This window comes from Ambystoma mexicanum, chromosome 10 (assembly GCF_040938575.1).
Source record: "Ambystoma mexicanum isolate Mex_15411 chromosome 10, UKY_AmexF1_1, whole genome shotgun sequence".
Taxonomy (NCBI): Eukaryota; Metazoa; Chordata; class Amphibia; order Caudata; family Ambystomatidae; genus Ambystoma; species Ambystoma mexicanum.
The window spans coordinates 281,043,369-281,065,817 of record NC_090932.1 but is presented as its reverse complement, the minus strand read 5'-3'; positions in this window follow the sequence as shown (position 1 = coordinate 281,065,817).

Below are 22,449 nucleotides of genomic sequence, written 5' to 3'. Positions count from 1 at the left end.
AACAAGACAAACAATGATCAGTATGCTCTGTATTGTAAATCCAGTTCTAGTAGCAAACAATTCAATTCCTATGGAATGCAATCCAAGTTGTACTTTCTTGTATTTCTATATGCATTCATGTAGACATGTTTTCCATTTTTCATTGGTGTGGCATTACTGGTTAAATCCCATAAATTTCTAATTTCATCCCAATTCAAGGATGTTCCTTATAGGGTCTGGCTATTGCCATGAAACATTAATCTTTCAACGTTGTGCGCTTCGCGTCTGTTGAGATGCCCACTGCTTCACCTCAATACCATGGCTCTTTTTAAACATGTTATTTTACTCTATTGAAGAGAAGCTCCTGCACTTTCCTTCTCTGTGCTAAAAAGAGATAAAGGGCCTCATTACGACCCTGGCGGAAATCGTGGCGCCAAATGCACCATGGAGCACGGCGGAAAGCTGCCGATAGCGCCATGGGGGTTGGCGGATTTTCCGCCCCATTCCGACCTTGGCGGGGCGGTAAATCCCCATTCCCCATTTTACCCTTCCCCATTCCCATTTTTGCCCCATAGGGTATAATGGGAGTGGGGAAGGCGTTAATTACGCCACCGTAAAATACGGTGGCGTAATTAACAACACGGTCCCGTAGCGCCATGGATTTCTCCGCCCGGAAAAACCAGGCGGAAAACGCTCCATGGCGCTACGGGAACTCGTAGTAGGGCGGACGGGTCCGCCGCGAATACCGCTGGCGTAAACCCACTCCGCCAGGGTCGTAATGAGGCCCTTAGTAAATGCTGGGGCCACTTTGGAGCGATGGAGGCAAAAGATAGGTAGACTCTCATCTAAAGGACCAACAGGAATGCCCAAGTAGTATTCCACGCATGGCTGATTGTAGTTGCAGAACACCACCCAAATATATGTATCCCTAGCCCTGGTGCCCGCACACCATTTGCACCAGTGTTAGCAATGAAGCTAAATTCAATGCCAATGTGGTCATTGTGTCAGTCCTAACATTCATGAAAATACGTTTTTTACATCAGTGCTTAGATCACGGTGCATCAGCTCATTTCATTGGCTGAGCAGCAAGCAATTCAAGTCTGCCACTACAATATTATCAGGTGCAAACTTCTGACAACCTCATTGTATCCCCAGATTGCACATGTCATACATCACATGATATATGACATTCCCAGTAAGCTCCCATTTTTACTTTCCCGGTAACTGCTCAGGTTGACACACCCAGTAATCTCCCTGTTGGATAATCCTGTTAAGCTCCTAGTTTGACATTCTAAGTTAGATTGCAGTTTGGCTTTTTTTATGTATTAAGCTATTAGCTTGCACAGCGAACCTTTAGCCAATTTTTAAAATCATCAAAATACAAAACATTTCTATTACATTTCTTTAAAGCATTTCTTAGAAACATAGTCTTAAAATACATCTATCCAATGAATACAATGGCCCTCATTACGACCCTGGCGGAAAGGGGTTTACGCCGGCGTAACCCATGGCGTACCTTTCCGCCCGACTACGAGTTCCCGTAGCGCCATGGTGATTTTTACGCCTGCTTTTTGCAGGCGGAAAAATCCATGGCGCTACGGGACTTGTCGTTAATTACGCCACCCTAATTTACGGTGGCGTAATTAACCCCTTCCCCACTCCCATTATAACCTATGGGGCAAAAATGGGAATGGGGAAGGGTAAATGGGGATTGGGGACTTACCGCCCCGCCAAGGTCGGAATGGGGCGGTAAGTCCGCCAACCCCCATGGCGGAGTTGGCAGCTTTGCGCCATGGACCATGGTGCAAATTGCACCATGGTTCTCCGCCAGGGTCGTAATGAGGCCCAATGTATATCACCATCTAACATGCAGTAGTCCACATCATGGTAACACTTTCTTCAACTTTGAGTACTAAGGTAAGAGTTCTTGCCAGAGTTTCACCGCTGCTAGGGAGAGACCACAATGGTGGCTGCTAAACACTAATGCCCACCATGTATCAGGTGCCAACAGTCTATGCTGTTTTATAAATCTAAATAAGCTGAGAGCTCCCCTTCAACCAAAGTTTTACAATCTACTAGGATAAGTCGTGTTGTTTCCATTATCCCTTGATTGTAACAAAACCAACACCTTAGTTTCACACACAGAACCTCTCTTGTTGGCAATAAGTTTAGGTGCATCTTCAACAGTGTTCCTCTGAGGGATCAATCAGACAATTTCGCTAAATATGCTGGCAGTTGTTTAAATGGTTTGGACTCCGGTCCAAAATTCAGGAAAGCCTTGTGCTGCTTGCATTGCTCCGGGGTAGTTGTCCAATTGTGTCTCCTCAATTTCTTCTTCAGTTCATGTGGATACCCGATCAGAAAGTCATCTTTCCAAGATTGTAACCATCGATCTAAATTGGAGTTTAAGGCTTTAGCTACAATCGAAAGAAGGGAGGAGTCATCAGCCATCAGGCATTTCCGCAAGAAAGTCAACTTCTTCCACTGCATCATTGCTTTCAAAGATAACAACCCCAGTATATACTGTATAAGCTGAATTGTGGTGCTTTTAGGGAGGCCTAGCTTTTTCCAAAACAGGCCCTCAAGCGGGTTCCAATTTGTTGCAAAATGAGTGTTATAAGCGCCAGACCTGTATGTAACAGTGGGCACTACTTTTAGTGTGTAGAATTGTAGTACTGGCAGAAGTGTACATTTCACAAATGTGAGTGGGCACTGCTGAGTGAAATATAATTAAAGCTAATAGTGGAGGTGGTGAATGAATATCAGAGGTATAAACTTAGGGAGCATACCCTATAAAGAATGCCTCTGCATGGGGCATTGAGAATAGTAAAACTAAATAAAGTTGTATGTTTTAAAATAAAAAAGAAAAAAGAAAAAAATAAGAGAATAGTGGCTGTGGACCTAGGCTTAGAAAGCCTGAAGACAGCACGCCCTTTGTCTAGTGTATCTGCAAAATTAAAGTTTGAATGAGAGGTAGGAGTGGCTTTACTGGAGTTGTAGTTAAATATAAGCGCCTTGATGCCCATGAGCTGTAGTGCGCTCTACAAATGTAAAAAAATAAAAAATAAAAAATAAGAAAAGCGACAAAGTTTGAGGATAAAAACCACACTCTATTTACATCAAACAAGTATGACCATTAAGTGATGGCCTACGCCAATGTGCTCAAGTGGCTATGCATTTCGCACACATTGTCCTTCATCAGGGCAAAGAGCTTGGCGTGCTTTAGTGTAAGTAGAGTGGGCTACAACATGACTGTTGACACTCCAGAATGGGGACCTTCACCCAGAGCAGGCAATTTAAGCTCTGTGTGTCCTCAGTAGAAGGGCTCCCAAATCAAATTGTTGACTAATAAAATCCTGCCTATGCACCAATAATAAATAACTCTTGACACCTACCGACAGTGGGGCTGTACAACGAAACAAAAGGAGCCTTGCCATCGGATGGAGTCAAACTTGGCCATTTTGACTGATTGAAGCGCTACCTCCAGGCACCTACGGATTCTGGCCGGGGTCCATCTAGAGGCTCAGCCAGGTGGCGCACATCCCTGGTGCACTGGCCGCATCTGCACGTCTGGTTTTAAGAACCTAAATGTCTCAACATCTAGTGTACAGTGTTGTAAAAACAGCATGTAAAGCACAGTGTGTCACTGTAATGGGGACCATAAATATATATATATATGTATATATATATATATATATATTCAGTGAAAAAAACTTATTAAAGGGACGTTATGGTTAAGATGCGCTACTAAAAACCTATGAAATTCAGTGAAAAAACTTTGTTAAAGGGACGTTATGGTTCCAAGTAAAACCGAAAAACCCTTGAAATTCGCCAGTAATGGTAAGCTAACCATAACTCGCGCCACCACCATGCACTGCTAAGACTAACACCCAAGACATCAAAGATGACATCACAAATGTCATTGATGACGCAACGCAAAAGTAGAGCAAATGAAAATAAAGGTGTCCAACATAAGCATCCATCTCTAGCAGAATTTGTAAAAAAAGTTGAAACAAAACAGCTAATACAATCATTTAGTGAAACACAAGAAGTTTCAAGTACAACAACTTCGCTTCCTCTATCAAAATGTAAAACAAACCAAAAAACAATTAACAGAAAATAAGCTATCAGTACAGATAAAACTACTTCTTCACATTTTAATATAGTGCAAAGTAAGCATACCAAGAAAAGTATTTTAGCCAAAATATACCGTCACAAAGTCCTTCAAAATGTTATAAAAACAGGAGAGAAATCAGGTTCAAAGCTTAAAACCTATCGTAGGAAATTAATCTTAGAAGCATTGATGGACAGTGCACTTCTTCTCAAAAGAAAGTTATTTATTTTAGTGTTAAACAGAATGAAACCAATAACAAAACTAATAACTAAATTACAAAAAAAACTTCTCAATAAGCGAAATATCAACAGAAAGAACTTCTTAAGTATCAGCGGAGGTGAATGGAATCACACTACAAGCACAGAACCGTATTTTAATGAAGAAGCGTACAAACAAAAGCAAACAAATACAATTGCCATACAAAGCAGTGGTCGAGGTTATGAAAAAGTGAATAATACCATAATGGAACAAGAAGTACTTCTTACAAAAATATGCCCTGAAAATTTAGAATTACCCCTCCATTCAACTGAATCAGAACGTCTAGTGTACAAATGGCCATGCACGTCAATGTGTAACATTCCCAAACAATGTTTCAAATCTTTACGCCAATTCCTCAATAAATATGTAAAAAGCAAAGACAAAATCAAAATTAAATTACTGCAAAATACAGATACCTGTCCAGTGCGCAAGTACACAGGACTACAAGGACATTCATTGGCCTGCATTACAGGACCTACTTGTAAAACCACTTTCCATGATATCAAAAGGATATCAACACATCATTCAACTATAAGAAATCTAGTCTATAAACTGTACTATGCTAAAAGTCCTGCTTTAGCACTAGCAAAGTTAAATAACATCCTTCTACATGGTACAGCAAAAGACCTACTTGAAGAAATTCACTATATCCAGAAAAAATATTTTGGAAGTGAAAGCCATTTACAGAATGAAATAGCTTTAAACCAATTAAGCAACAATTCTACACATGGCAACCTTTTGCTAAACACATACAAAAAAGAAATACTAAAATTTAAAAGTACATCAGCTGAAGTACCAAACCATGTATGTGTATGTTGCCGTAGAATTTTTTATGAAAGTAACACAAAAACTGTGGACCTATCATACAAAATAGAAGACAATGAAGATTCTAAATGGTTTGAATTAGCTCTCTATCTAGAGTACTGATTTCGACGTCATGGAGATGTACGTTGTATGATCAGAAACCTTGGCCCACCCACTTGGTTTGTTACATTAAGTTGTGCAGAATATGCATGGGAAGATTTACATGATTTCCTACGCATATCAAATAAAAACAAAACAAACATAGATATTCTAAGACCTGGAGAACTTTGTTCTTTGGATCCTGTTAATGTTTCAAGATATTTTCACCATTGCTTCATTGCTATGCTACATTTTATTTGTATTAAAATTGTTCCTCCCCTTGGAGAAGTGCAACACTTCTTTTGGAGAAAAGAATACCAAGCCAGAGGAGCACCACATATCCACATGCTTTTATGGATTAAAGATGCTCCTAAATTTGGTCAAGACAGTGATGCCACTGTTTTACAGTTTATTGAAAAATATGTCACTTGTGAAATTCCATCAGAAGCCACAAATGGTGATCTTCATGCACAAATTTTACAATTTCAAAGAAACATATGTGGAAAATATTGTCGTCGCAAATACAAAAACAAAGGCAACTACTACACCAAATGCCGATTTGGTTTCCCTAGACCAGTTACAAATACAGGTCAAGTAAACAACCTCATGTCTTCAGTTAGACATAGTGTTAAAGGTAAGTCACCTAAAAATACATATTACATAAAAAGAAAAGAAGAAGAAAAATATATCAATGATTATAATGCAATCATTGCCCACTTATGGAATGCAAACATAGATGTGCAGTACATTGCAGACAATTCTACTGCAGTTGCACGATATGTCACAGCATACTTAACTAAAGCAGAAAAGACAGAGCTCCAAGACCTCTGGAATGACCTGTCATCAGATAAAACAGTATCTCAGAAATTATACAGCTTGGGCATAAAAATGTTCAACCATAGAGAATGTGGATCTTATGAAGCAGCTAATCGTTTAACTGGTACTTCATTGTATGGTAAATCTGAAAATATAGTATGGCTAAGTCTTGGTCCAGCTAAATCTAGAAAAAGAGTTCTAAAATCATATGAAGATATAGAAACAATAGCCAAACATGATCCCAACAGCCAAGACATTTAAAAAAACAATTTATTGGACACATACTACCCAAACAGAAGTAATACTTTGGAAAACATGTGTCTATACCAAATAGCCCAAAACTACACATACAAAAATAATATAAAACCTGATGAAAAAAAAAGGTAAATATAGAGTGACAGACTGTGAAGGCAGCTTAGTTAAACTCACTAAACCAAATTTAACATAAAGAAGTATATTACATGTCCCTCCTACAACTCTTCAAACCATGGAGAAAAGAAGAACAATTACTAGATAACTATGACTCATACGAGGATGCTTTCAAAGCAAATGAAAGCACTATAACTGATGTAAACTTTACACAGTACAAAACAATGTTGCACAATGAACAGCAACATGAAGAAGAACTCCAAGCCCAACTAGAGAAGGATACTCCTGACAGTAGTCAACCTTCTGTAACAGGAAGCCAAGAACCACTGGGAGAACCACTAATAACAAATGAGGCAGAATTAGCTATGATAGAAGTAGAAAACACCATGTGTCAGTATGAAGATAAGGAAGACGTAACTATACTACAATCAAAACTTATCAATGAGCAAAGTGGCATTTTTCAAGAAGTAACAAAACAAATTGCACATGGTGTAAAACATGAAAATAAAGAATGTTCCTGCCATAATTATAAACCTATACTACTGTACGTCAGTGGTGAAGCTGGTTCTGGCAAAACATTCCTAATCAAAATCATTAGTAAGTTCCTTCAACAATTGACAAACAACAAACTGTCAGCTTTTGTCACTGCCCCCACGGTTTAGCTGCCTACAACATAGGTGGTGTTACATTACACCGATTACTACTATTACCAGTAGAACACCAGAACAAATTAGACTATTACAAACTTTCTGCAGAAGCTGCAATGGAATTACGCAGAGTATTGAAACAAATGAAAATGCTACTAATAGATGAAGTGAGCATGGTCTCCAACCTGATGTTAGCTTTGATTCACCTCAGATTACAAGAAGTACTCAAAACAGACTATGAAGAGCTCTTTGCAGGAAAACACATTATTGTTTTTGGAGATCTGCTTCAATTAACACCAGTAAAAGGTGAACCTATTTTTAAAACATTAGGGCACAAACTCTGCCGTAAAACTGTTGGCAGCATTGGAAATGTCAACCTTTGGCAACATTTCCAATACAGAGAATTAACTGAAAACATGCGCCAATCTGCAGATCTAACTTATGCCAACATTTTTAAAAGTTTGAGAGTTGGTATACTTTCTAAAGAAGCAGAAGCAACATTTAAAACCCGGCACATTAATGCACTTTATGGCGATAATGCATGTGCTACAGATGTTATGGAACAATTAGCCCACAAAAATGTCAATTGTATGGCCTTAATGCCAACTCTTGCAAGCTGTCTCAAATTCAATGAAATAATGTTAAGTAAAGAAATGCAACCAATAATGGAAATTAGCGCCACAGACAAACTAGATGTACATGGTATGACACTACCCATGTGTGACCAAGCCACAATAAGACTAAATAATTTAGAAAAATCAATCTCAAACACAGCAGGCTTAGAAAAGATGTTAAAATTATCCTTAAATAGCAGAGTAATGCTTAAACGTAACCTTGACGTGGACAAAGGACTAGTTAATGGAGCACTGGGTACAGTGTTTGGCTTTCAAACATACCCACGTGACAACAAAATTCAGTTTGTCAATATACTCTTTGACAAACTTTCAGAAGTAAAACGGATAGGACGCTCAACAGCTAGATTCCTTCTCTTCAAAGATATGTATGTACGCAGAGAACAATTTTCTCTAACTCTTGCATACGCAGTCACGATTCATAAATCACAAAGTCTTACCCTAGACAAAGCAATGATAGATATTGGTAACACAGTCTTTAAAGAAGGCATGAGCTACGTAGCACTATCACGCTTACGTACACTTGACGGTCTATTTCTAATCAACTTTGATGCAAGTAAAGTAAACGCTGATATTCCTTGAATTTTAGAATATAATAGACTTCGCTCACTATACACTCCCCATCTAAACACATATTCTGTTCCACAAAAACTAAAACATTGTAAAAGAAAACTAAATCAAACAGAAATGCAACAGGACGTCACTGCAAATCCTCCAAAGAGAGTAAAAGAAACTAATACTTCATCAAGTACCGCAAACAAAAAAGAATCAATTAGAGAAAGTAAACCAGGTACTTTTTTAAAGAAGGAAGACAAACTCCAAAAAAAGAAGTTAGATACAGAACTACCTGGACCATTTAAATTCTCAAATATAGTTGGTGTTAGTTGCTATGCAAATGTAGCAATGAATATTCTATTTCAATTACCACCAATTGTTGACAACATTTACTTACACAGTACAGACCCTTTGTGTTTGCAAATGTTAGTACTTCACAGAAATGCAGCAAACAATCCTGACAACACATATACAGGCCGATTCATGGAATAATTAGCGCGGCGCAAGTGGCCAAAAAAGTGCGATTCGCAGTGGAATAGCGAAAATCGCAGTGCAAGTGCGAAAATCGCACGAAAAGCAGCGCACATCGATTCATGGAAGGCCGTGCGCGAGAAAACCATCGATGTGTGCTAAAAAAGTGCGTGTGCCAGGTCACAGCGAAAATCGCACAGACCACAGCGAAAATCGCACATAGCGCGGCGCACACAACAAAAGTAGGTGGAACACGGGGCGTAACACTCGGAATGGGGAACAACTTGCCAAAATGTGGGCATCACGGGGGAAGTACAGGGTGCAAGTGCACGGAACGCCCACACGCTCGCCTACAACACGTATTCATGGAATCGAATATGGCAAAAAAGCGCACGGTCAAACCAGCGCACAGGCACAAACACGACCGCCACAAGAAAGCAGGCGGTAGCGTCTCAGCGCCTGTAATAAATGTGCGCCAAAAGGTGCGCCAACAAATAGCACCTATATACAGCCATGATGAATGTCCTATACTGTGGCCCTCCAGGACAAATGACGTGCAAAGGGGTACCCACAAACACGGACACCCGCTGACTAAAAAATAACGTGTGCGTGTATTCCGGGGTGCACGGGAACTTTCACACGCAATTTGGCTGGGAATGTGGATCTCAGGGGTGCGCGGGAAGTCCCACACGCGATTTGGCTGGGTACGTGGATCTCAGGGGTGCGCGGGAAGTCCCACACGCGATTTGGCAGGGTACGTGGATTTCAGGGTTGCGCGGGAAGTTCCACACGCGATTTGGCCGGGTACGTGCGCGGGATCTCAGGGGTGCGCGGGAAGTCTCACACGCGATTTGGCAGGGTACGTGGATTTCAGGGGTGCGCGGGAAGTTCCACACGCGATTTGGCCGGGTACGTGCGCGGGAATTTACACACGCGACTTGGCTGGGTACATGGATCTCAGGGGTGCGCGGGAAGTCTCACACGCGATTTGGCAGGGTACGTGTATTTCAGGGGTGCGCGGGAAGTTCCACGCGTGATTTGGCTGGGTACGTGCGCGGGAATTCACACACGCGATTTGGCTGGGTACGTGGATCTCAGGGGTGCGTGGGAAGTCTCACACGCGATTTGGCAGGGTACGTGGATTTCAGGGGTGCGCGGGAAGTTCCACACGCGATTTGGCCGGGTACGTGCGCGGGAATTCAAACACGCGATTTGGCTGGGTACGTGGATCTCAGGGGTGCGCGGGAAGTCTCACACGCGATTTGGCAGGGTACGTGGAATTCAGGGGTGCGCGGGAAGTTCCACACGCGATTTGGCCGTGTACGTGCGCAGGAATTTACCCACGCGATTTGGCTGGGTACGTGGATCTCAGGGGTGCGCGGGAAGTCTCACACGCGATTTGGCAGGGTATGTGGTATTCAGGGGTGCGCGGGAAGTTCCACACGCGATTTGGCCGGGTACGTGCGCGGGAATTTACACACGCGACTTGGCTGGGTATGTGGATCTCAGGGGTGCGCGGGAAGTCCCACACGCGATTTGGCAGGGTACATGGATTTCAGGGGTGCGCGGGAAGTTCCACACGCGATTTGGCCGGGTACGTGCGCGGGAATTTACACACGCGATTTGGCTGGGTACGTGTATTTCAGGGGTATGCGGGAAATTCTACACGCGATTTGGCTGTGTGCTCCCAGGTATTCCCTGTACACCCTCCACGGCCCCTGCAGGCAGCCGACACCACAGGGGACTACCCTGCACACCTGCTCATGTCACCCAGCACCCCCACCCCCCAGCATCCAGGGGCAGCCTCCACCAGGCCCCCACCCATGTCTCCCACCACCCCCACCCCCCAGCCACCATGGGCATCCCCCACCAGGCCCCCACTCATGTCTCCCACCACCCCCACCCCCCAGCAGTGCAGGGGCATCACCACCAGGCCCCCACTCATGTCCAACTCATGTCTCCCACCACCCCAACCCCCCCAGCATCCATGGGCACCCTCCACCAGGCCCCCACTCATGTCTCCCACCACCCCCACCCCCCAGCCACCATGGGCATCCCCCACCAGGCCTCCACTCATGTCTCCCACCACCCCCACCCACCAGCCACCATGGGCATCCCCCAACAGGCCCCCACTCATGTCTCCCACCACCCCCACCCCCCCAGCCACCATGGGCAGCCCCCACCAGGCCCCCAACCATGTCTCCCACCACCCCCACCCCCCACCATCCAGGGGCACCCTCCACCAGGCCCCCACTCATGTCTCCCACCACCCCCACCGCCCAGCCACCATGGGCATCCCCCACTAGGCCCCCACTCATGTCTCCCACAACCCCCACCCCCCAGCCACCATGGGCATCCCCCACCAGGCCCCCACTCATGTCTCCCACCCACCCCCACCCCCCAGCCACCATGGGCAAACCCACCAGGCCCCCACTCATGTCTCCCACCACCCCCACCCCCCCAGCAGTGTGGGGCACCCTCCACCAGGCCACCACCCATGTCTCCCACCACCCCCACCCCCGCAGCCACCATGGGCAGCCCCCACCAGGCCCCCACAAATGTCTCCCACCACCCCCAACCCCCAGCCACCATGGGCAGCCCCCACCAGGCCCCCACTCATGTCTCCCACCACCCCCACCCCCCCAGCCACCATGGGCAGCCCCCACCAGGCCCCCACTCATGTCTCCCACTACCCCCACCCCCCAGCATCCAGGGGCACCCTCCACCAGGCCCCCACTCATGTCTCCCACCACCACCACCCCCCAGCCACCATGGGCATCCCCCACCAGGCCACCACCCATGTCTCCCACCACCCCACCCCCCCAGCCACCATGGGCAGCCCCCACCAGGCCCCCACTCATGTCTCCCACCACCCCCACCCCCCAGCAGTACAGGGGCAGCACCACCAGGCCCCCACTCATGTCTCCCACCACCCCCACCCCCCAGCAGTGCAGGGGCAGCACCACCAGGCCCCCACTCATGTCCAACTCATGTCTCCCACCCCCCCACCCCCCCAGCCACCATGGGCATCCCCCATCAGGCCCCCACTCATGTCTCCCACCCCCCAGCAGTGCAGGGGCAGCACCACCAGGCCCCCACTTATGGCCCCTATCACCCCCACCCACCAGCCACCATGGGCATCCCCCACCAGGCCCCCACTCATGTCTCCCACCCACCCCCACCCCCCAGCCACCATGGGCAGCCCCCACCAGGCCCCCACTCATGTCTCCCACTACCCCCACCCCCCAGCAGTGCAGGGGCAGCACCACCAGGCCCCCACTCATGTCCAACTCATGTCTCCCACCACCCCCACCCCCCCAGCATCCAGGGGCACCCTCCACCAGGCCCCCACTCATGTCTCCCACCACCCCCACCCCCCAGCCACCATGGGCATCCCCCACCAGGCCCCCACTCATGTCTCCCACCACCCCCACCCCCCAGCCACCATGGGCATCCCCCACCAGGCCCCCACTCATGTCTCCCACCACCCCCACCCCCCAGCCACCATGGGCAGCCCCCACCAGGCCCCCATTCATGTCTCCCACCACCCCAACCCCCAGCATCCAGGGGCACCCTCCACCAGGCCCCCACTCATGTCTCCCACCACCCCCAACCCCCAGCCACCATGGGCATCCCCCACCAGGCCCAAACTCATGTCTCCCACCACCCCCACCCCCCAGCCACCATGGGCATCCCCCACCAGGTCCCCACTCATGTCTCCCACCCACCCGCACCCCCCAGCCACCATGGGCAGCCCCCACCAGGCCCCCGCTCATGTCTCCCACCACCCCCACCCCCCCAGCAGTGTGGGGCACCCTCCACCAGGCCACCACCCATGTCTCCCACCACCCCCACCCCCCCACCCACCATGGGCAGCCCCCACGAGGCCCCCACTCATGTCTCCCACCACCCCCACCCCCAGCCACCATGGGAAGCCCCCACCAGGCCCCCACTCATGTCTCCCACCAGCCCCACCCCCCAGCCACCATGGGCAGCCCCCACCAGGCCCCCACTCATGTCTCCCACCACCCCCACCCCCCAGCATCCAGGGGCACCCTCCACCAGGCCCCCACTCATGTCTCCCACCACCCCCACCCCCCAGTCACCATGGCATCCCCCACCAGGCCACCACCCATGTCTCCCACCACCCCGCCCCCCCAGCCACTATGGGCAGCCCCACCAGGCCCCCACTCATGTCTCCCACCACCCGCACCCCCCAGCAGTGCAGGGGCAGCACCACCAGGCCCCCACTCATGTCTCCCACCACCCCCAGCCCCCAGCATTGCAGGGGCAGCACCACCAGGCCCCCACTCATGTCCAACTCATGTCTCCCACCACCCCCACCCCCCCAGCCACCATGGGCATCCCCCACCAGGCCCCCACTCATGTCTCCCACCCCCCAGCAGTGCAGGGGCAGCACCACCAGGCCCCCACTTATGGCCCCTATCACCCCCACCCACCAGCCACCATGGGCATCCCCCACCAGTCCCCCACTCATGTCATCCACCCACCCCCCACCCCCCAGCCACCATGGGCAGCCCCCACCAGGCCCCCACTCATGTCTCCCACCACCCCCACCCCCCAGCAGTGCAGGGGCAGCACCACCAGGCCCCCCCTCATGTCCAACTCATGTCTCCCACCACCCCCACCCCCCAGCATCCAGGGGCACCCTCCACCAGGCCCCCACTCATGTCTCCAACCACCCCCACCCCCCCAGCCACCATGGGCAGCCCCCACCAGGCCCCCACTCATGTCTCCCACCACCCCCAACCCCAGCATCCAGGGGCACCCTCCACCAGGCCCCCACTCATGTCTCCCACCAGCCCCACCCCCAGCCACCATGGGCATCTCCCACCAGGCCCCCACTCATGTCTCCCACCACCCCAACCCCCCAGCCACCATGGCCAGCCCCCACCAGGCACCCACTCATGTCTCCCACCACCCGCACCCCCCAGCAGTGCAGGGGCAGCACCACCAGGCCCCCACTCATGTCTCCCACCACCCCCACCCCCCAGCAGTGCAGGGGCAGCACCACCAGGCCCCCACTTATGGCTCCTATCACCCCCACGCACCAGCCACCATGGGCATCCCCCACAAGGCCCCCACTCATGTCATCCACCCACCCCCCACCCCCCAGCCACCATGGGCAGCCCCCACCAGGCCCCCACTCATGTCTCCCACCACCCCCACCCCCCAGCAGTGCAGGGGCAGCACCACCAGGCCCCCCCTCATGTCCAACTCATGTCTCCCACCACCCCCACCCCCCCAGCATCCAGGGGCACCCTCCACCAGGCCCCCACTCATGTCTCCCACCACCCCCACCCCCCCCAGCCACCATGGGCAGCCCCCACCAGGCCCCCACTCATGTCTCCCACCACCCCCACCCCCCAGCATCCAGTGGCACCCTCCACCAGGCCCCACTCATGTCTCCCACCACCCCCACCCCCCAGCCACCATGGGCATCCCCCACCAGGCCCCCACTCATGTCTCCCACCCACCCCCACCCCCCCAGCAGTGTGGGGCGCCCTCCACCAGGCCACCACCCATGTCTCCCACCACCCCCACCCCCCAGCATCCAGGGGCACCCTCCACCAGGCCCCCACTCATGTCTCCCACCACCACCACCCCCCAGCCACCATGGGCATCCCCCACCAGGCCACCACCCATGTCTCCCACCACCCCCACCCACCCAGCCACCATGGGCAGCCCCCACCAGGCCCCCACTCATGTCTCCCACCACCTCCACCCCCCAGCAGTGCAGGGGCAGCACCACCAGGCCCCCACTCATGTCTCCCACCACCCCCACCCCCCAGCAGTGCAGGGGCAGCACCACCAGGCCCCCACTCATGTCCAACTCATGTCTCCCACCACCCCCATCCCCCCAGCCACCATGGGCATCCCCCACCAGGCCCCCACTCATGTCTCCCACCCACCCCCACCCCCCAGCCACCATGGGCAGCCCCCACCAGGCCCCCACTCATGTCTCCCACCACCCCCACCCCCCAGCAGTGCAGGGGCAGCACCACCAGGCCCCCACTCATGTCCAACTCATGTCTCCCACCACCCCCACCCCCCAGCATCCAGGGGCACCCTCCACCAGGCCCCCACTCATGTCTCCCACCACCCCCACCCCCCAGCCACCATGGGCATCCCCCACCAGGCCCCCACTCATGACTCCCACCACCCCCACCCCCCAGCCACCATGGGCAGCCCCCACCAGGCCCCCACTCATGTCTCCCACCACCCCCACCCCCCAGCAGTGCAGGGGCAGCACCACCAGGCCCCCACTCATGTTCAACTCATGTCTCCCACCACCCCCACCCCCCAGCCACCATGGGCATCCCCCACCAGGCCCCCACTCATGTCTCCCACCACCCCCACCCCCCAGCCACCATGGGCATCCCCCACCAGGCCCCCACTCATGTCTCCCACCACCCCCACCCCCCAGCCACCATGGGCATCCCCCACCAGGCTCCCACTCATGTCTCCCACCACCCCCACCCCCCCAGCAGTGCAGGGGCAGCACCACCAGGCCCCCACTCATGTCTCCCACCACCCCCACCCCCCAGCAGTGCAGGGGCAGCACCACCAGGCCCCCACTCATGTCCAACTCATGTCTCCCATCACCCCCACCCCCCCAGCCACCATGGGCATCCCACACCAGGCCCCCACTCATGTCTCCCACCACCCCCACCCCCCAGCCACCATGGGCATCCCCCACCAGGCCCCCACTCATGTCTCCCACCACCCCCACCCCCCAGCCACCATGGGCATCCCCCACCAGACCCCCACTCATGTCTCCCACCACCCCCACCCCCCCCAGAAGTGTTGGGCACCCTCCACCAGGCCACCACCCATGTCTCCCACCACCCCCACCCCCCCAGCCACCATGGGCATCCCCCACCAGGCCCCCACTCATGTCTCCCACCACCCCCAGCCACCATGGGCATCCCCCACCAGGCCCCCACTCATGTCTCCCACCACCCCCACCCCCAACCACCATGGGCATCCCCCACCAGGCCCCCACTCATGTCTCCCACCACCCCCACCCCCCAGCCACCATGGGCATCCCCCACCAGGCCCCCACTCATGTCTCCCACCACCCCCACTCCCCCAGCCACCATGGGCAGCCCCCACCAGGCCCCCACTCATGTCTCCCACCACCCCCACCCCCCAGCAGTGCAGGGGCAGCACAACCAGGCCCCCACTCATGTCTCCCACCACCCCCAGCCACCGTGGGCATCCCCCACCAGGCCCCCACTCATGTCTCCCACCCGCCCCCACCCCCCAGCCACCATGGGCAGCCCCACCAGGCCCCCACTCATGTCCCCCACCCCCCCACCCCCCCAGCAGTGTGGGGCACCCTCCACCAGGCCCCCACTCATGTCTCCCACCAACCCCCACCACCCAGCCACCATGGGCATCCCCCACCAGGCCCCCATTCATGTCTCTCACCACCCCCACCCCCCCAGCCACCATGGGCAGCCCCCACCAGGCCCCCACTCATGTCCCCCACCCGCCCCACCCCCCCAGCAGTGTGGGGCACCCTCCACCAGGCCCCCACTCATGTCTCCCACCCACCCCCACCCCCCAGCCACCATGGGCAGCCCCACCAGGCCCCCACTCATGTCTCCCACCACCCCCACCCCCCCAGCAGTGTGGGGCACCCTCCACCAGGCCACCACCCATGTCTCCCACCACCCCCACCCCCCAGCCACCATAGGCATCCCCCACCAGGCCCCCACTCATGTCCGACTCATGTCTCCCACCACCCCCACCCCCCAGCAGTGCAGGGGCAGCACCACCAAGCCCCCACTCATGTCCAACTCATGTCTCCCACCACCCCCACCTCCCCAGCTACCATGGGCATCCCTCACCAGGCCCCCACTCATGTCTCCCACCCCCCAGCAGTGCAGGGGCAGCACCACCAGGCCCCCACTTATGGCCCCTATCAGCCCCACCCAACAGCCACCATGGGCATCCCCCACGAGGCCCCCACTCATGTCTCCCACCCACCCCCAGCCACCATGGGCAGCCCCCACCAGGCCCCCACTCATGTCTCCCACCACCCCCACCCCCCAGCAGTGCAGGGGCAGCACCACCAGGCCCCCACTCATGTCCAACTCATGTCTCCCACCACCCCCACCCCCCCAGCATCCAGGGGCACCCTCCACCAGGCCCCCACTCATGTCTCCCACCACCCCTACTCCCCAGCCACCATGGGCAGCCCCCACCAGGCCCCCACTCATGTCTCCCACCACCCCCACCCCCCCAGCCACCATGGGCATCCCCCACCAGGCAACCACCCATGTCTCCCACCACCCCCACCCCCCCAGCCACCATGGGCAGCCCCCACCAGGCCCCCACTCATGTCTCCCACCACCCCACCCCCCAGCCACCATGGGCATCCCCCACCAGGCCCCCACTCATGTCTCCCACCCACCCCCACTCCCCAGCCACCATGGGTAGCCCCCACCAGGCCCCCACTCATGTCTCCTACCACCCCCACCCCCCCAGCAGTGTGGGGCACCCTCCACCAGGCCACCACCCATGTCTCCCACCACCCCCACCCCCCAGCCACCATGGGCATCCCCCACCAGGCCCCCACTCATGTCCCCCTGCACCCAGGTCCTCACAATCCCCAATCATGTGCGTTATGGTCAGCCTCCACAGCCAAAAGGCCCTACCAAGTAACCCATTCACCCACATGGAAATGGAAATTACATGTTACACCCCCAATGTTCATAAAGCAAATGAACCCATGTCCGTCACACACAATGGTTGCAAATGAATGGGAAAACACCCAACATGACATGCATGAAGCCAACACAGTGAAGTATGAAAACAAAATTGTATTAAAAAAAATTGAATGCAAATGTAATGAAACAAACTACAATGGCAATGAAAAAAAGATAAGCTGCATGTCCGTCCAAAAAAATCAAAACTACAAATCCAAATCCAAAAAAATATTGTTCAAAGTCACATTAAAAATAAAATCAATCCGAGAGATAAAAATAAATGCAAAGACCATTGATCCATGGAGAATAAATCAAAAATAAAAAAATAAAACAATCCAATGAAGAACTATGTACAAAACATCCAAGGGTCCAGGAGCACAACTGAACAAAGGAAACCTACAAAAAACCCTAACTAAAATCCAACTATATACAAAAGGTGGAGCAGTGTCCGTCGACTCCAAATCATAAGAAGAAACAAAGGAAACCTAAAACTAAAGAACTATATACAAAGGCGGCGGGCAAGTCCAGCGGCTCACTCCGTGGTGTTCCGGGCCAGGGCATCATCAAACTCCTCGTCTATGTCCCGGAGGCGGTCCTGTTCCATGGCCCCGAGGGTCCGCAGAGACGACGCCATCTGCTCCTCCAACCCCCTGCGGATTGCCTCGAGGCACTCGGCCCGCCTCAGGGCCCTCCGCATGGAGTTCTCTGCCCTGACCATCGTGAGCCGCGCCTCTTCCACCCACCGCCGCTCCGCACCTATCTGCTGGCCCAACCGCAGCCACACTGAAGACACTTCCTGTCCTGGGTCCTCCTGCCCTCCAGCATATGCCTGCCCCTCCGATGTTGATGGCCCCGAGCCATGATGCCTCCCACATTGACTCTGCTGCTGCCTCCGACGCAACTGCCTCTGCCAGCACGACGGCATCCAGGCTGATGGTATCCACCGACGCCGTCGTGCACGTGCCCTGCCTGATGATGCCGGCACATCCTCCATCTGCTGGGGTACAGTTGCTGTGGTGTCCACCCCTGCTGGACCTCCGACTCCCGACTGTGGCAGGGATGGGATCCCCACCGAGCTGGCTGCATTAGTCAGGGCAGGTCCACAGGGGGCCCTGGTGGCATCTGGGCCGGAAGACGGCAAGGAGAACGACCGGCATATAGCCTCCACAGAGGAGGAGAGGGCCGCCAGATTGGCCGACACATGCAGGAAACCCCCGAACATGGAAGATCCCAATTGGGCCACGTCGGCACGGTGCTCTTCGTGATGATGTGCGTGCTCCTCCCGGGAAGCACGCACGTCATCACGAATTGCACCCGCGCGCATCGCGACCCCAATCAGGACCTTCTCCATACGGACACGGGTCCCCTCGTTCGCAGGTGGAGGGGAGTCAGGTGACATGGACATCCCCTCTACCTGCGGACGGGCCTGGGACGGGGCATCCCTGCTGGTGCATGGTGGTGCACTCACAGGGTCAGGGACAGCGACATGCACAGGCCCCTCCACGGTGACCTGTGCTGCCTCCTGCCCCTGCCCCTGGACTGCACCACTTGCACCAGCAGGGATGCCCCCACCAGGCCCCATGTGTGCCTCAGTGGCGGCCTCCTCCTCCTCTGTGGAAACCACCAACCTGGATGGCTCCTCACCGTCTTCCGCCATAGCAGGCCCGTGTGGGGGCTCACCCACCCCTTCCGCTGCAGCCGTGGGAGCATCCCCGCCGCCTTGCTCCACAGCGCCGTCTCCGCCCTCTTCTTCACTAGCCGCTGCGTAGAGGGAGACATAGAACACAAGCATCAGGGTACTGTTCAATGGTCCCCTAGACAGGAAGCAATAGCAGATGAGTACCACTGTCAAAGTACACTTCCATCATGTCCCTCCACAACACATGGGTCAGTCCAGGCAAAACACACACAGTAACAGGCGTGGTGCATGCCATGGACATTTCCATACATGTCCAATGGACTCTTGAAACATACAATGATATGGAACTCACATGCATCATGGGTCATGCCTATCACATGCACACACTTCACCTCAGTCACATCCATCTGGCCTCATACACCCCAAACACAGCGGATACAAGGGTAACTAGGCTGCATCAGTGAATCTGTACATTGTCACACACATGTGTCATGTATCCATGGCATTCACAAGTCACAGACACGCAGGTCAGGCACACAGACATGGCTATCATATATGTACCTGGCATCAGCACCCATCCCTCACCCCCACCCATGTCCAGGAACAGAGACTGGCATGCTCTCATGTGTAAAATCTGCATAGGGCTCCCCATGTGGCATTTAAACACATGCAACAACCATGTGGTTCACACATCACTGGTCGCACATGCATTACCATGATGTCCCTGCACACATACATGCATACATGGCCTATGTCACACATACAGGCAAGTATCAGACAACCAGCACACCGCAACATGCCCTGTCTCACACAGCAATGCTTGGACACTTACCGCTCAACTCCAGATGGGTCTCCCTCTCAAGGATCTGGGCGTGGAGCGCTGGGTGTACGCATTCCAGGACCCTCATCTGGATGGAACTCTTGCGGCCCCGGCCCCCCTCCATGAGGCGCCGGGCCTTCACGAGGGTCCTGGAACTCAACTCCTCCCAGCGCTTCTTGATCTTCTGGATGTCGCGGGTTGCCAACCCCTCCGCGTTGATGGCAACCACACAGTCGGCCCAGATCCTCTTTCGTCCTTCCTTGCTGGCGCGGGACGATCCAAAGAGGGCATCATACTGCCCCAGGACATGCTCCACCAGGACACCAACTTTGGTGGCAGTGAAGCTGGTGCCCCTCTGCCCCTCTGGCCTGGGGTTGCCACTGGTGCCAGATGTGGAAGTGCCCGACATGGCAACCCCAGAGGCAGGAGTGGGTGGGCAACTGGGTCCTGGGGCTGGGCTGTGGAGCGATGTTATCCCAGTCGGGAGTCTTCTGTTCCAGCAGGGGTGGACACAGCAACTGGACCCCTGCAGATGGCTGATGTGCAGGCACCAAATGGCAGGGCACAGTGGCAGCAGGCAGCCAGGCAGGCAGGCAGCAGCAGCAGATGGCACGTGGGAGGCTGCTCGGGGCACTGGGGGGCAATAATTCGGCCTTCTGGGCAGGAGCATGGTCTTCCGTGTGTTTTCGCGTGGCCAGCTTGATACGGAGTGATTTGGCACGTGAAAATCCTGCACGTCAGCGTGAAATTCGAGGAAAGGCCCTTAGCGCGTAAGCGCGTCAGCACGCATACGCGATTCTATTGGACCAAAGGCCCTCAGCGCGTAAGCGCGTCTGTGACGTGACCCGCACGGGTGTTTCCCTCATAGCACGTGATGACGGAGCACACGTGGAAAGACTGCACGTCAGAGTGTCATCGCGTGTAATTGGACAAAAGTGCGCGTACACGCGATTGGCCTATGTACGTGTATTTCAGGGGTGAGCGGGCACTTACACACGCGAGTACATCAGCGCACGTGTATACCAGGGTGCGTGGGAATTTCCACACGCTATTGGCCTGGGTACTGGATTTCAGGGGTGCGCGGGAAGTTTCACATGCAAGTACATCAGCGCACGTGTATAACGGGGTGCGCGGGAATTTCCACACGCTATTGGCCTGGGTACTGGATTTCAGGGGTGCGCGGGAAGTTTCACACGCTCGCCTACAACACGCGCAAAGAAACACGTACGCCAGTAGGAAGCAGGCATACGTCGACCCGCGATGCATAAATTTGCGCGCAAACAAAATAACAAGCTCAGACGCCAGGATGAATATACCGTTCCTAGCAGCAGTGGCCGTGGGCTACCAAAGGAGGAGGAGGAGGATAGTCAGGGCCAGAATATTCACACCCAGAACCAGCCTTTTCGGGATGCCTGATGACCAGGTGTATGGGAGGTACAAGTTTCCACCACACATAATACTGGACCTGGTGAGTGAGTGGGAGGTTGACCTCACATCACCCACCCTGTGCTCCCAAGCACTCAGCCCCCTGGAGAAGGTCCTCAATGTACTGCACTTCTTAGCCACTGGATCATTTCTGCGGACAAGTGCCATAGTGGGTGGGGTGTCACAGGCCACGCAGTCACGCTGCCTACACCAGGTCTTGAACATCATCACTGCACGCCCATCAGTCCGCAGGCACATATACCTGCCCAGAACACCTGCAGAAAGGCATGCTGCCGCCCTGGATTTTTTACGGTGTGGCACGATTCCCCAAAGTGCTAGGTGCCATTAACTGCACCCATGTGGCTCTACGTCCCCCCAGGGCATCTGAGCACATCTATAGGAACCGCAAGCACTGGCATTCCATCAACGTGCAGGTAGTATGTAATGCCAAGGGAATCATCACCTCAGTATATGCCAACTATCCCGGGTCCACCCACGACAGCTTCATTTACCGAATGTCCACCCTAAGTCGGGACCTAGAAGCTGGGCGGCATGGCGATACATGGCTGCTTGGTGAGTATGAATGCCACTGCACATGCATGCATGTCAGATACGGAGCAAGGTCACAACCCCACCAATGATACCAATCACCACCTCCACAGGGGACAGTGCCTACCCTCTCAGCCCCCACATGATGACGCCAATTCGGAACCCCACCATGCCACCCGAGGTAAGATATAACACAGCCCACATTGCAACCCGGGGCATAGTGGAGCGCACATTCAGAGTGCTTAAGTCACGCTTTCGCTCCCTTGACCGTTCTGGCGGGCAGCTGGTATACGCTCCCCCAGTAGTGTGCAGGATCATAGTGGCAGCATGTGTCCTGCACAACGTTGCAACACGCCGGGGCCTGGCTGTGGACATGGTGGTGGCCCCACATCCCCAACCACATGCACGGCCGCTGTGCATGGGAGGGGAAAGGGCACGGGGGGAGGCAGCCCGTACACAGCTAGTGGCTAATTACTTCACATAGAAATCACACCCCTGTGGAGTGCACACTGCCCTGGCACAAACCATCTGACA